Below are 13,933 nucleotides of genomic sequence, written 5' to 3' on the forward strand. Positions count from 1 at the left end.
GACTTCCTCAGAGACCACAGCTTAAAACCCAGTTTAAAGCAGTGCTTCTCACATTTTCATGTGCATTAACATCATGTGGATCCTGTTAAAACAGATTCTGATTCAGAAGTTCCGGAGGGTGGAGGGTGGGGGCATGGAGAGTGTGGAGGGGTTGGGTGGGTAGGAGCTGAGATTTGGTATTTCAGTCGATCCCCCAGGGCAAACTGGTACGTTTGGTCAATGGACCGTACTTTGAGAATTGAGATACTCCCTGTTTAGCTCTAAAAGCCCACACATGCTTTTGACCCCTAACTCAGTGCACATCGCTACATGGGGTCCCCTCCAGTGATGGTTCTCAATGGAGTGGGGAGATATCAAGCACAACTTGCTCTCTGTCTGTCTGTCTGTGTGCCTCTCTCTATAGAAATTCGTATGGGCACTTTCCAGTGAGTAAGCACAGCGTTGGTAGAAGCTCAGGAAGTGCTGGATGTTCTGGGAAGTATGGGGCTGTCCCACATGGCAAAGAATTGTCCCATATTCTGCATAGCTTTCTTTTATGTAAGCTCTGTGGCTAACAAAAAGCTTTTTCCCTCTTCTTGAAGTTTTTATTTTGGAAAATATTCACCCCTACAGAAAAGATGCAAGAATAGTCCAAGGAGCACCTGAGTCCCTTTCACCTATATTCTCCAAGTGGTGATATTTTGGCACATTTGCCATATTATTTTCTCTGTGTATATATATTAAAAAAACCCTCTCTCTCTCTCTCTGACCAAATCATGTGAGATTTAATTACAAACATCATAGTACTTTACTCCTAAATATTTCAGTGCATCTTTCCTAATTACAAAGGCATTCTCTCACACAACTACAGATATTACAGTCAGGAAATTGATAACTGATACAATTTTACATTAATAATTTATAGTTCATATTTATAAATTTCCCTAATTGTACCAAGTGTTCAGTTGTGCCAATAATGTCCCTTAAAAAAAACCTCACACCTGTCAGAATGGCTAAAATCAACAACACAAGAAACAACAGATGTTGGCAGGACAGTGTTACACTGTGGGTGGGAATGCAAGCTGGTGCAGCCACTCTGAAAAACAGTATGGAGGTTCCTCGAAAAGTTAAAAAGAGAGCCACCCTACTATCCAGCAATTGCACTACTAGGTACTCATCCAAAGGATACAAAAATACAGATCCAAAGGGGTACATGCACCCCGATGTTTGTAGCAGCATTATTAACAATAGCCAAACTATGGAGAGAGCCTAAATGTCCATCGACTAATAAATGGATAAAGGAGATAAATAAATAAGCACACACACACACACACACAATGGAGCCATCAAAAACTCAGCCATGAAAAAGAATGAAATCTTGCCATTTGCAAAAACGTGGGTGGAGTGAGAGTGTATTATACTAAGTGAAATAAGTCGGTCAGAGAAAGACAAATACCATATGATCTCATTCATATGTGGAATTTAAGAAAGAAAACGGATGAACATATGGGAAGGAGGAAAAGAAAAAAAAGGAGAGAGGGAAATAAACCGTAAGTGACTCTTAATGATAGAGAACAAACTGAGGGTTGATGGAGGACAGTTGATGGGGGATGCGCTAGATGGGTGATGGATATTAAAGAGGGCACTTGTTGGGGTACCTGGGTGGCTCAGTTGGTTGGGCAACTGACTCTTGATTTCACTTTGGGTCATGATCTCATGTCTCAGGGTTTGAGCGACATGTCAGGCTCTGAGCTGGGTATGGAGACTGCTTGGGATTTTCTCTCTCTCCTCCTCCCTTTGCCCCTCCCCCCCAATAAGTAAATCTTAAAAAAAAATAAAGAAGGCATTTGTGATGAGCACTGGGTGTTGTATATAAGTGATGAATCACTGAGTTCTACTCCGGAAACCAATATTGCACTGTATGTTCACTAACAAAATTTAAATAAAAAAATAAAATAAATAAAATCATGACCTAAGTCTGAGCATAAAAAAAAAAATCCAGAATACAAAGATCTTGCCCACATGGATTTCTAATGTCCACTGGATGTCCATGTAGGTAAAAATCCATCAATCAATCCCTTTGTATCTGAGCCTAGAATCTAACTTTGTGAGTAAACACAAAACAATTTTTCTATAGTTTTAATAAACATTAAATCTTACACAAATGCAATTACTGGGTGCATTAAGGAAGAATGCACTTTGTTTTGTCTGGGAATTTAATTGAAGTGGTTCACCACTTTAGAAAATCACGGCCCTGTTGGCAGCATGACCCCATGCTGCTTATGGGGTGTGGGCTGCCAGATGACGTGTCCGCGTCTATCTGCATTTGTCACTGGGACCGTCACCATTACTCCACAAGCAGGTGTAAACCTTTGACTATGTTGGCATGGCTTCCAATTTATGCCCACTTATTTACACACTGAAACGCATATTATTTTATTAGAAACTCTTTTCTTTTTATTTCTCTTCTGTTCACAGCCGGGGCATTGTAACTGTTGTTTTAATGAGGCATTATCGGTCCATATAGTAACAATAAATTTTATTTCACCGTAATGGTGAGGGTGTTACAAAGCATTTATTTATTTATTTTTAAATTAAGGCAGCCACTTTATTTTGAACAAGAAAGTGACATAAGCAACTCTGAGTATGGCCCCACTAGGATGAGAGCTCGCGCCCTCCCCCCTCCCCCCTCCCCCAAACGACAGCACTCCCCACCCAGTTTGGGGAGAAGAGTATCTTCTGTCTGGCCAATCCTGCCATCTACTATGACACCTTCTTACAAGGCAGGCACTGCATCGACTGGCATCTCCTAACAGTCGAAGAACCGGGTCCAGATGGAGCAGCTGGGCACTTAGATTCGGGGAGATGGCTCTCATTTGGGGTCAAGTCCAATACGCACTAACACAGGGCTGCGGACCACTGATCTTCAATTAGATAAAGTGAATGTGATTTGCCCACATCCCCCCGGTTGCCTCCATGTAAAAATCACTTTTATAATAAAACTCCTTTCACGAAAACATACTCTGATCGAATCATCTTGCAAAGGACAGTTCACCTAGCCCCAAGTCGACAATATAAAAGCAAGGAGAAAGGACAAGCTCTCTGCTGGGATCACGTTCAGGACATTCACAAGTGCAAAGGCCGGAAGGGGGGGGGTGCGCCGCGGCGCGGCCAGCCCCAAAACTTCCACCTGTTGCCCCCTGAGCCTCCAAATGGTCAGCTGGCCCTGTGTACGCGGTCCACCCCGGTTTTCCCCCACACAGCCGCAGTTCTCTTCCCCCAGCGTAAAGCGCTGGTAAATCCCTGCAGGAAGAGTTACCATGTCTCTTTTCCATGAAAATGCGATCCGCTTGTCCTCTTTCTCTCTCACGTCAAAGAACCCCCTGCCCTGCAAGACGTAGCGGATCACCTGATCCAGGTGCCAATGTTCCTCCTAGAGCACCTTCATCTCCTCTTCATGATTTTTGGTCGTTTATCTTTGCATAGGGCTATTATGTCTGTGCAGGAGTAATTTCTCTCTTTTTGGATCTTTTCTCGTTGTGGATCATTCTCATATTTGTCGGCACCCGGCTTCCAGTAAAGAACCGTGAGCCGCCGTGCAGTTGCGCCAGGCTGACTGGGTGACGCGGCTCCGGGCAGTGGGGCCGCCTCGGACGGTCGCTGGATTCGTTCACGTGCCAAGTCTGCACTGTGATCTGGTGCAGGTGCCTCGAGCACCTGCCTGCACCATCGCCCGCCCCTACCCCGCTGACCCCGCGCAGTCAGCTATGGGAGGCGGCGGAGCAAGAGCCGCTAAGCATTTTTTTTTTTTTAAGATTTTATTTATTTATTTGAGAGAGAGAGAATGAGAGAGAGAGAGAGAGCATGAGAGGGAGGAAGGCCAGAGGGAGAAGCAGACTCCCTGCCGAGCAGGGAGCCCGATGCGGGACTCGATCCCTGGACTCCAGGATCATGACCTGAGCCGAAGGCAGTCGCTTAACCAACTGAGCCACCCAGGCGCCCCCGCTAAGCATTTATTATAAAAAGGAGTTACTGACCCCAATTAGAATGTCTAAAATTGGAAAGACTGACCATAGTAAATGTTGGTGAACATGTGGTCCTTATCTTTTAATACTCAGCTCCAGCGTCACCGCCTCTAGGAAGGCTTCCTTGATGTATACTCCCTTCTGGGCCTAGACTAGATTAGATACCCCTACTCCTGTGTTCTTAGGTCATCCTCTTAATGGCCCCCCCTTTTTTTTTTACTGCATGTAATTATCTGTTTGTAATTCTCCTTTTGCTTTAGACTGGGAACTTTTCAAGACAGGGTTGTGTTTCATTTATCTCTACTTTAGCAGAACCTAGAGAATAATTGACACATAGTAGGTATGTAATAAATACCGGATCAACTGAATTGAAACTTTCTAGCAAATGGGTCTCACTGACCTCCACTTGTTCCCAGACTACGAATTTCTGAAACCTAAGAATTCTTTTGGGGTTGCTATTCCCTGTCATCTTTAGAAACTGGAAGTTATCTTTGAGGTCTCCCTGAACCTATAAAAGGCCGTATTCCAGGTGTGCCTCTGTTGGCTGCAAGGCAGGAAGGAAGGGGGCTTGTCTCCTATTTCTCCCCGCTGTAGCCATGGCTCACTGGGGGAACCTAGGTTTTTCTGTCCGTAGTGTGACAGTGAACTGAAGGGACCCTGTACTTTCACCTGCCTCTCCCCTGCCCCTCTCCCAAGTCCACCTGGGATTATTTTTCTACAGATGTCTTGGCCCAAGTTTGCCGGAATGTCTAAGTTCTCTCTAATAGATCCAATTGTATGTCCCACTGGGGCCTTTCCTGCCAGCACCAACTACAGTGAAACTGACAGGTGATCTTTTTCTGTTTCCCCGGTCATTACCAGTGAGACAGTTGTAAGCACTGGCCCACCCCCCGCCCCTGGGGACTCCTGCTGAACATTTTCCTTCCCTTCCTTGGAGCCTGAGGCTGGAGGCAACACTATTTATCACTTCTTTGGCTGAAAATTGTGCAAGAAGATGGATTCCATTTCTGGAAAATGGAATAAATATAAAATGGCATCTTCTCTCTCCCGTTCTCTCCCTCCCTCTCCCTTCTCCTCTTCCTTCTCCTCTCCCTACCCCCTCCATTTTCCTCTTTCTCTCCCTCCCCCTCTCTTAGCATTTCTTCTGTATCTCTGCAGATTAGTGCTTAAGTGCACAGACTCGGGGGCTGGGCGACCTGGTTTTGGATCCTTGTTCCATCACTTAAGAGCTAGGTAATCTTGGGGGAGAAACTTCACCCTTTTATACTTGATTCCCTCATCTCACAAGTGGTGATAATTACACCTATCCTATACGGTTGTTTGGAGTTTTAAATGTAGCGTGTAAGGGGTTTAAGTACATGCAGTACTTAAACAAGCAAGTACACACAAGGTTTAAGTACAATAGGTGTTGAGGGTTATATTACTACCATCACGACTATTACCACCACCACGGATACTAGTCCTGGCTACCATCATTGAGCATATACTGGTTTTGTTTTTTTAAAGATTTATTTATTTATTTTGGAGGGAGAGAGAGAGAGAGCACGAGTGGGTGGAGGGGTAGAGGGAGAGGAAGAGAGAGAATCTCGAGCAGACTCCCCACTGACAGAGGAGCCCAACACGGGGCTCGATCTCACAACCCTGAGATCATGACGTGAGCGGAAATCAAGAGTCAAATGCTTCACTGACTGAGCCACCCAGGAACCCCAAGCATTAGACTGTTTATGTGCCTGGTGTTTGCTACACTGAACTCCAAAACCCTTAGTCCTTTTAATCCCCATTACAGCCTGAAGAGACAGTTGAAAAGCTAAGTTTTTAAGCGCTCTGTGGCAGGCTCTTTCATACATTCTGTACACCCATTTTATTACTTAATTTTCACAACAAGCCTATATTAGCTACCACTAAGGTCCAGCTGACGTAGATGAGAAAACTGAGGAGCAGATTAAATGTCTTGCCAAAGTCACCCCGGCTATACGTGGAGGAGTCAGGACTCTCGAATTCAGGTTTGTCTAAACCTGTGATTCTCAAACATAAGTAGGCATCAAATCACCTGGGGGCTTATTAAAACACAGAGTCCTGGGCCCCACGCAGCCTACACCCAGCAAGTCTCTGATTCTGGGTGAGTCTGGGGTGGGGTCTGAGAATTAGCATTTCTAGTAAATTCCCAGGTAATGTTGACACTGCCCATCTGCAGTCATATTTTGAGGTCCCCTGTATTAGTGGTAGGCACGGGTTTATCCTTAGGAGGCTTAATTCTTTAGCTGATGTCTTGAATTTTGCTAAAAACTCTCAAGTAAAGTCATATTTTTTATCAGAGGAATAGAGGAAACGTTTTACATTCATCTTCCCACTGATACTGTTTCAGGGGACTTCAGCTCAAAATCTTACTTGCGAGCTAGTGGTTTCAAGCTAGTGCTCAAGGAAACAGACTCTCACCTACATCCCATGCTTTGGTTAGCCTCATCTCCTTGTTTAGATTTGTGTTATTTTATTAGTTTCTGTCTTTTTCCACAAAGATCATTTTTTTTCAGAGCTTTTCCTGCAAAGGAATCATGAGTCTGAGCACTAGAGATGTTGACGTTGTAGATTTCAAATGCCAATACGTGGAGAGGCAAAGGAGACAATTAGGCATCAGGTTGGTTAAGGGGTGTGATAGGTAATTTTATGGGTTAATTTGACAGAACGTGGGGTATCCAGATTCAACATTATTTCTGGGTGTGTTTGTGAGTGTTTCTGGATGAGATTAGCATTTGAATTGGTAGACTTGGTAAAGTAGATTGCCCTCCCCAGCGTGAGTGAGCATCATCCAATCCTTTGAGGGCCCGAATAAATAAGAGGTATAGAAGGAAAAAAACCTCACCCCTTTTTTCCTTGCCAAGCTGCTTGACTGGGACATATCTCATCTTCTTTGGCCATCAGACTCAGACTCATAGTTTTTGAGTTATACCACCAGGTTTTCTGGGTCTCTGGCTTGCAGACAATCATGGGATTTCACAGCCTCTGATCACACAAGCAAATTCCTCATAATCCCTCTCCTTCTCTCCATATATGTACACACACATCCATACATCCATGCACGCATACATCCATATGGGCTTGAGTGCAGGGAGGAGGTCCTTGCCAGTGGGAAAGAGATGCTAATCACTGCATTCAACGGCTTGACCATTAATCAAGCTAAGATGACTGGTGAAGAATGAGCTAGAGCAAGGCCTGGAGCATTGGATGGGTTCTCCTAGGTGCAGTGGAGCATTGACAGAAAGCAAATGACAAGCTAAGGTCCTTTAATTCTCAGCTCAAGCCATGTTCTGAGAACCAGAAAATTGCCACAGCAGACCTAAAAGAATCTTTTGTTTATTGTAGCCACAGGCTCACATTGCTAAACATCAAACACAAAATGTGATTGGGAGGGTTGCAGAATTACAAGGTCAGTTGAATTCACAGCCTTACCAAGTTTCTTGTGTAAAAGTTAGAGAGTTGGTTGAGAAGGAAGGAGATGCTGAAATGTGAAGGGGGGGGGTGGTGTGTGGCACTCCCAACGTGGCCAAGTCACTCTGGGCCTCTCTTGCCAGTGGACGTGTGTTCCTCCTATGTCTGAGCAGACTAACTTTCTTTGGTTGCAAACCCTGTGGTAACTTCACCCAGGAAAGAAGCCTTGCAAGGGGTGCTTATTCTCTTCCAGACACACCACAGCTACCCGTTGTTGCTACTAGACCAGTAACTAAGGTCAAATCTCAACATGCCCCAGGGTCAGGAACATCTGAGGAGGGAGTAGCTAATACACATTGCAAGATTTTACTAAGATGTAATGGCAGAAGCCTAAAGAATGTGTGTGGGAGTGGATTTTGTAAAATATAATACTATGTCTTTTCTATGGAGCATAATCAAGAGTCCTTTTTAAAAAAACAAACATTTTATGGAAGAGTTATGGGGAGATTAGCCTCCATAGAAACTGAAAACGTATCATAAAGCTACAGTATTTGAAGAAGAATGATGCTAGTACATGAATGAACAGAACAATTCATTGAATAGAGTCTAGAGAAATACCTAAGTATGAATAGTAATTTGATTTAGGAAAAAAGTGGTATTTCATAGAAATGGTCAAAGAACAAATCAACCAACCAATCAATCAATAGCATTAAGAAAATAGACTAGTGATCCAGGGGGAAAATGAGAGGAGAAAGGGAGAGAAAGAGGAAGCTGAGTTCCTACACCATTCCTTGCCTAAAGGAAATTCCATTTTGGTCTATTATTTGTAACATATAAAAAAAACCCCATAAAAACTTTAGAGCAAAGGTAGAATTATATCCCTTTGGAGTAGTGAGGATCTTCCAAGCATGACATAAGACCCAGGAGGTATAAATAATAGATTTACAAATGTGACCACACACACAAATTTTAAATAGCAGCACACACAAAGCCAAGAGACAAACAACAAACTGGAAAATGTAACCACTACCCATTTTGCAGACTAAGAGTCACTTGTTTAATTTACAAAGAACTGCTATAATCCAATAAGAAAACAAAGGTGAAAGCCAAACAGAAAAAAAAAAAAAATGGAAAAAATAAAAAACCCAAGCATTTCACACTAAAATAAATACAAATAGCTATTCACAATGCAAATGGATGTCTAACTCTACTCAGAATTCAAGAATATATGTGAAAACAACACAAGGAAACAGCACAAAGATTGATGATACCCAGTGCTGATGAAGGTTTAGATGGAGGGGAACTGGCCCACACTCCTGGTGGAAATACATATCGTTTCAGTTTCTGAAAGTGTAGCTAGTCAAATCTATCAAAATTTAAAATGTATATGCCCTTTGACCCAACTCTAAAATATTTATGAGAGAGAAGCTCACATACACAAGATACTTATTGCTGGCTCGTTTGTGTTAGTGAGGAGAATGCTGAAACAATCTGCATGCCCATCGTTAGAGAGCTGGTCAAATTAATCATGTTCCATGCAAATGATAAAACACTGCAGGGGCGTTTAAAACAATGAGGTAGATCTATAAGCATTGACGCAGAAAGACCTGCATAGTATATTATTAAGTAAAAAAAAAAAAAGCAAATTGCCAAACGGGATGTATGTATAATCTCACTTCTGTTAGAACAAAAAAGTATATACATATACATGTATAGAAAAAGTCTGGAAGACACGCTAAAAACTGTGAACAGTTTTGACCTGTGGGGGGTGAGAGGGGGATGCTGTGCTTGACAAGGAGCATGAGATCTTCCCATTTTATTTCATACAGTTGTCATTTTAGTGAGCATGTATCAATTTTGTATCTGAAAAACACATTTCTTTCTCTTCTCTCTCTCCCCCTTTTTCAAAAAGCATCTTCCTTTCCCTTCCTTCCTTGGTGCTCCCCAGCTTCATGGAAGTTTTCTTCTCCTACATTCTGGTTATGCCTAGAACAATCACGCTCAAGGTCCATCTGGGTCTGATGACCCCGGGAAACGCGGGGAAGGCACCAGCTGGGCTGAGTGGTGGGAGACCTGGGTCCTTCTCAGTTCTGCCTGAGCCTAATATGTATGACCTCGGGGAACTCATGTAAGCTCTCTGAGCTTCGTTTCTTTTGGGAGATGAGGCTGGAGGGAAGGTTTCTTTTAGGGTCTATGTCATATGGATGGCCTGAGCAATGACCTTCTCCAGCCCGGTAGTTTGCCAACCCCTCCCTTGTCTCCTGGGGACCCCTCTCCCGCCTTATATGGGAAGCTCGCAGTGCTCTGAGTCCGCAGCACCCACCTTTCACACGTAGGTGCTGCTGACACTGATGGGCAACAGAGGGCTTTTATTCCAGCTCACATCAGCTCTATTTCGGGATTGCTATCAGCCATTTCACATCTCAGACTTGCCTTTGTTATCTAAATAGCCTATTTGGGGCTGGAAAACAGACCCTTGAGCCATCAAGGAGAGCTGTCTTTGTCTCGGTTTGGAGTGAATTTCTCTGAACGTGCTGCCACTCAAAAAACGCCTGGGTGTCTCCTGAGTTGCATCTGGAGACACTGTAGGTTGGATCACCTGTATGTGGAAGGACTGTAGTCCCAGGCCCAACATGCCATGAACAACTCCATAAACATGACATTGGGCTTGTGCGTGGGTGACTGCCTTTCATGGGACACTCCGTCTGTCCTGCCAACATGCTTGGTGCTTCACATAGGACCCGCCATCTAATCCCCCAACTCCCCTAAGAGCTCCATGTTCTTAACCCCATTTCACAGATGAGGAAGACTGAGACTCAGAGGGAGAAAGTAACTTGTAGACACGTTCATAAGAGACCAGTTTTTTAAGAAGTTGAGTCAAAGGGTATACCCCAAAATTGTCTCCACCTATATCCAGACCACCCTTTTGTTTTGCTTTTGGCAAGGGCATAACAGGTCACCCGAAACACTCTAGTGAATAGTGGAGGAGAAGGAAATTCCTTGCTGGTCTTCTCTCAATTCTTTCCCCACCCTCACCGCCCCCAACCACCACCTAAAAATGATTATTTCCATTTTCTTTCTTCACCAGATATTTGTTTAAATAAATAAAACGTATGGCCAGCAGTATTTGCCAAGGCATGGTGGCTGAGTGTGGTGGTGGTGGGGGGAAGCACTGAGGAGAAGGGGGTGCACAGCAAATGTTTCTGTGTCATTTAAAATATGGTCTGTGCCTCTGTCAGAAGTTTGCACAAAGCTCTGAATTAGTGCGTTGACTCGGGCACATTTTGGAGGATAAGCAACGTGTCCCGAAATACGGGCAAGGAAGCAACTTTACTGGAGTTCATTTCTCGGTGACAAGTTCCACCTTATCTCAAGTGGCTCCATTCCTAAAACTGTAAGCATATGTCCTTCGACAATTGAAAATAAACTTGTTGGGACAACAAGCTACCATGGTGGGAGACAGCGGGCAAAACAGGAAACTGCGGACATGCTTTCATGCTTCTTCGGGAGACAAATTACTGTGCCATGTTCACTAGCAGCAACCATTAGAAGTTAGTGTTTTATTTCCTTGACCTATAAAAGCCTAATTGATGTCCATATGTCAGACTAATATTTCTTCCAGCTTTTTATACTCTGCTGCAAGATTAGGATGGAGGGCGGGGGCAAGAGTAATTGAGTTCTCTGGAGAACGAGATGACTTCACCCCAAAATGCCCAAACTCCACCTATAAGCTGTTTGGATATTACCTTTACTTTTTCTTGGCTCCTCTCTTAGTCCCTTTCTCACAAGAAAAACCCCACCCAGCCTTTGCATCTTCCCCATAATGTGAAAGTCCCAGATTGCTTTTTTATGAACCTAGAGATTATTCTAGAGCCCCCTGGCGAGTTTGGTAATATCCCAGAAGAAGATACACAAAGCTTTTTAAGAGGACACAAGAAATTGCTTCATCATTATTGAATGTGAAGGACCTCTCGGGACGGCAGGGATTTTTGTCTGTTTTCCTCACTCCACATCCCCATCAACTGCAACAAGGCCAGGAACATTCTTGGTGTTTCGATAAACATTTGTGAGTCAAGAAATAAATTATAGGGACGCCTGGGTGGCTCAGTCGGTTAAGCGTCTGCCTTCGGCTCAGGTCATGATCCTGGAGTCCCGGGATCGAGTCCCGCATCGGGCTCCCTGCTCGGCAGGGAGTCTGCTTCTCCCTCTGCCTCTGTCTCTCTCTCTGTCTCTCATGAATAAATAAATAAAATCTTTAAAAAAAAAAGAAATAAATTATAGTGGACACCGGCACTTGTCACCTGTTTGCATTCATTTCTTTCGTTCTGGTAAGAGCACCTGGACATTTCTTTGGAGACCCTCATCTTTCCCACTATCTGTGCACCTGGCTCAGGTAGAGCTGAACTATCTCCAGGTCCAGGGGTGGGCCCAGATCCCAGGCCTGAACCACGGTCCACAGTGTTTGGCTCATATGGGCACATGATCCAATGAGAGTCCAATGAGAGTCAGTCTTGAGGATTTTATGGGAAGTCAGGGGATAAGGAGTTTTTTCCCCACTGTAACTGCTATCTCTAAGGATACTGTGAGCCAGGAGCTTTCAGCCATTTCACAAAGAGGTCCTACCCGGTCGTTAACCCAAGAGAGAGAAAAGCAGAGCCAAGACATAGAGGTTGACGTCTATGAACAATGTTTAACCCCTGAATCTAACTATACCTGGGGCCCAAAGTCCCCTCGAGGTATTAACCATATGACCCAATAAATTCCTGTAAGTCAACTGAGTTTCTAGAAATCTAATATTAAGATAAAATAAAAGAACTGAATTCAGGAAATGTCAATGGTTTAGCCATCCTGGTAACTATGGTTTCTATTAGAATGTGTCTGTACTTGACTAATGCTAGTCAAGAATCAGTCTGCTATTTTTTTTTTTTTTAAAGATTTTATTTATTTATTTGACAGAGAGAGACACAGTGAGAGCAGGTGCACGAGCAGGGGGAGTGGGAGAGGGAAAAGCAGGCTTCCCGTGGAGCAGGGAGCCTGATGAGGGGCTCGATCCCAGGACCCTGGGATCAAGACCTGAGCAGAAGTCAGACGCTTAATGACTGAGCCACCCAGGCGCCCCATCAGTCTGCTATTTTTAAGAGACCCCAAAAATACAGCAACTTAAACAGGATACATTTTTTTTTCTCCCATGCAGAAGTCTGGAGGGCAGTACAGGGCTGTAACTGTGGCTTAACTAGGATTCTCTCTTGTTACTTTGTCACCCTCAAACTGTAGCTTCATGCTCTCATGGTCCCAGACAGCCTTGGAGCTCCCTGTCATCATGTGTCTTCCCGCCAGTAGGAAGAGAAAAGGAGGAAGAAGAAGACGTGTATGTCCCTTTAAAGATACCATCAGCTTGGACAAAGGTGCAGGTGGATGGATCAGAAGTAAAGTGGAAAATAATCCCTCTCTCCCTCTCTCTGTTCCTCCCTCCCTCCTTCTCTCCTTCCTTCCTCCCCTCCTTTATTCTTTCCATCTCTCCTTCATTGAGCCCTATGTACCAGGTACTGTGCTGAGTGCTGAAGATACAACATTGAATGAGACAGACTCAGTTCTCAACTTCTGGAGCTTATGCTTCTGAGTAGTTTATTAAAAATGACGGAAGTCCAATTTTAGGTGGTGGCAGTTCTCAGAATGATCTGGGGCTTCATTTTTATATGATCAAGAAAGCCCAGTCACCCCCAACTTCCAAAAGCCCCAAGACTTGCAATCTTCTCATCCCGCGCCTACTAAACCAGGATGGGATCTACTGCCTTTTTGTCCGTTTTGAGTAACATTACTCACACGCTCATATTATTTTTCTCCACCATGTGTGTGGTATAAACTGTGGATCTTTAATACGCTCTTACAGACTTTGTGTCTTTTTAAGGGAATTTCAGGCAATTGCGGAAAGATGAAAAAGATACTTCTTTCTCTATAAAATGGAGATGTTAATGTTACAAGCTTCATAGATGTGTTGTGAAAATTAAATGAGATAATACATGTAAACTGCTAACTATTTCTAAAATCATGTTTATTATATTTTCTGATCAGAGAACATTCTTTCTCATTCTAATTCTATTTGGGGCATCTGGTAGAGAAACTGGATTTTTTTTTTTTTTTTTGGTTTTGGTTTTTTTTACAATGAGTATATACTGCTTTTATATTTAACAATTTAATATACAAGAAGGATGACTTTTCATGTTTGTAAAAATAAGACATGCTTATTACAAAGTATTTAGACAATGGAGAAATGTACATTTTTGATAATAACCCCAAATGATTATCATTAGGTAAATGATATCTCACAACTTTCTAAATCGATGTTTCAGGGATCCTTTCTATAGTTTGTTACAATGTTTTCAGCATCAAAAATACATAAAAAATCTGATTCTGATTGGCTTACCACACGTTGAAATGTGTTGATTTCCGTAACTGACATTCAGAGACGAGGTGGGCTGACCCGGCTTCATCTCTCTGTGACT

The 13,933-nt window shown here is 43.4% G+C and overlaps 1 pseudogene; it reads right to left on the reverse strand.

Annotated features, from left to right (window-relative positions):
* Positions 1 to 3,011: 3,011 nt before the first annotated feature.
* On the reverse strand, positions 3,012 to 4,473 carry LOC102729530 (acireductone dioxygenase pseudogene; annotated as a pseudogene).
* Between the last annotated feature and the right edge of the window lie 9,460 nt (positions 4,474 to 13,933).

Source organism: Leptonychotes weddellii, chromosome 2, assembly GCF_054177405.1.
Source record: "Leptonychotes weddellii isolate Sample4059 chromosome 2, ASM5417740v2, whole genome shotgun sequence".
In the NCBI taxonomy this organism is placed as follows: Eukaryota; Metazoa; Chordata; class Mammalia; order Carnivora; family Phocidae; genus Leptonychotes; species Leptonychotes weddellii.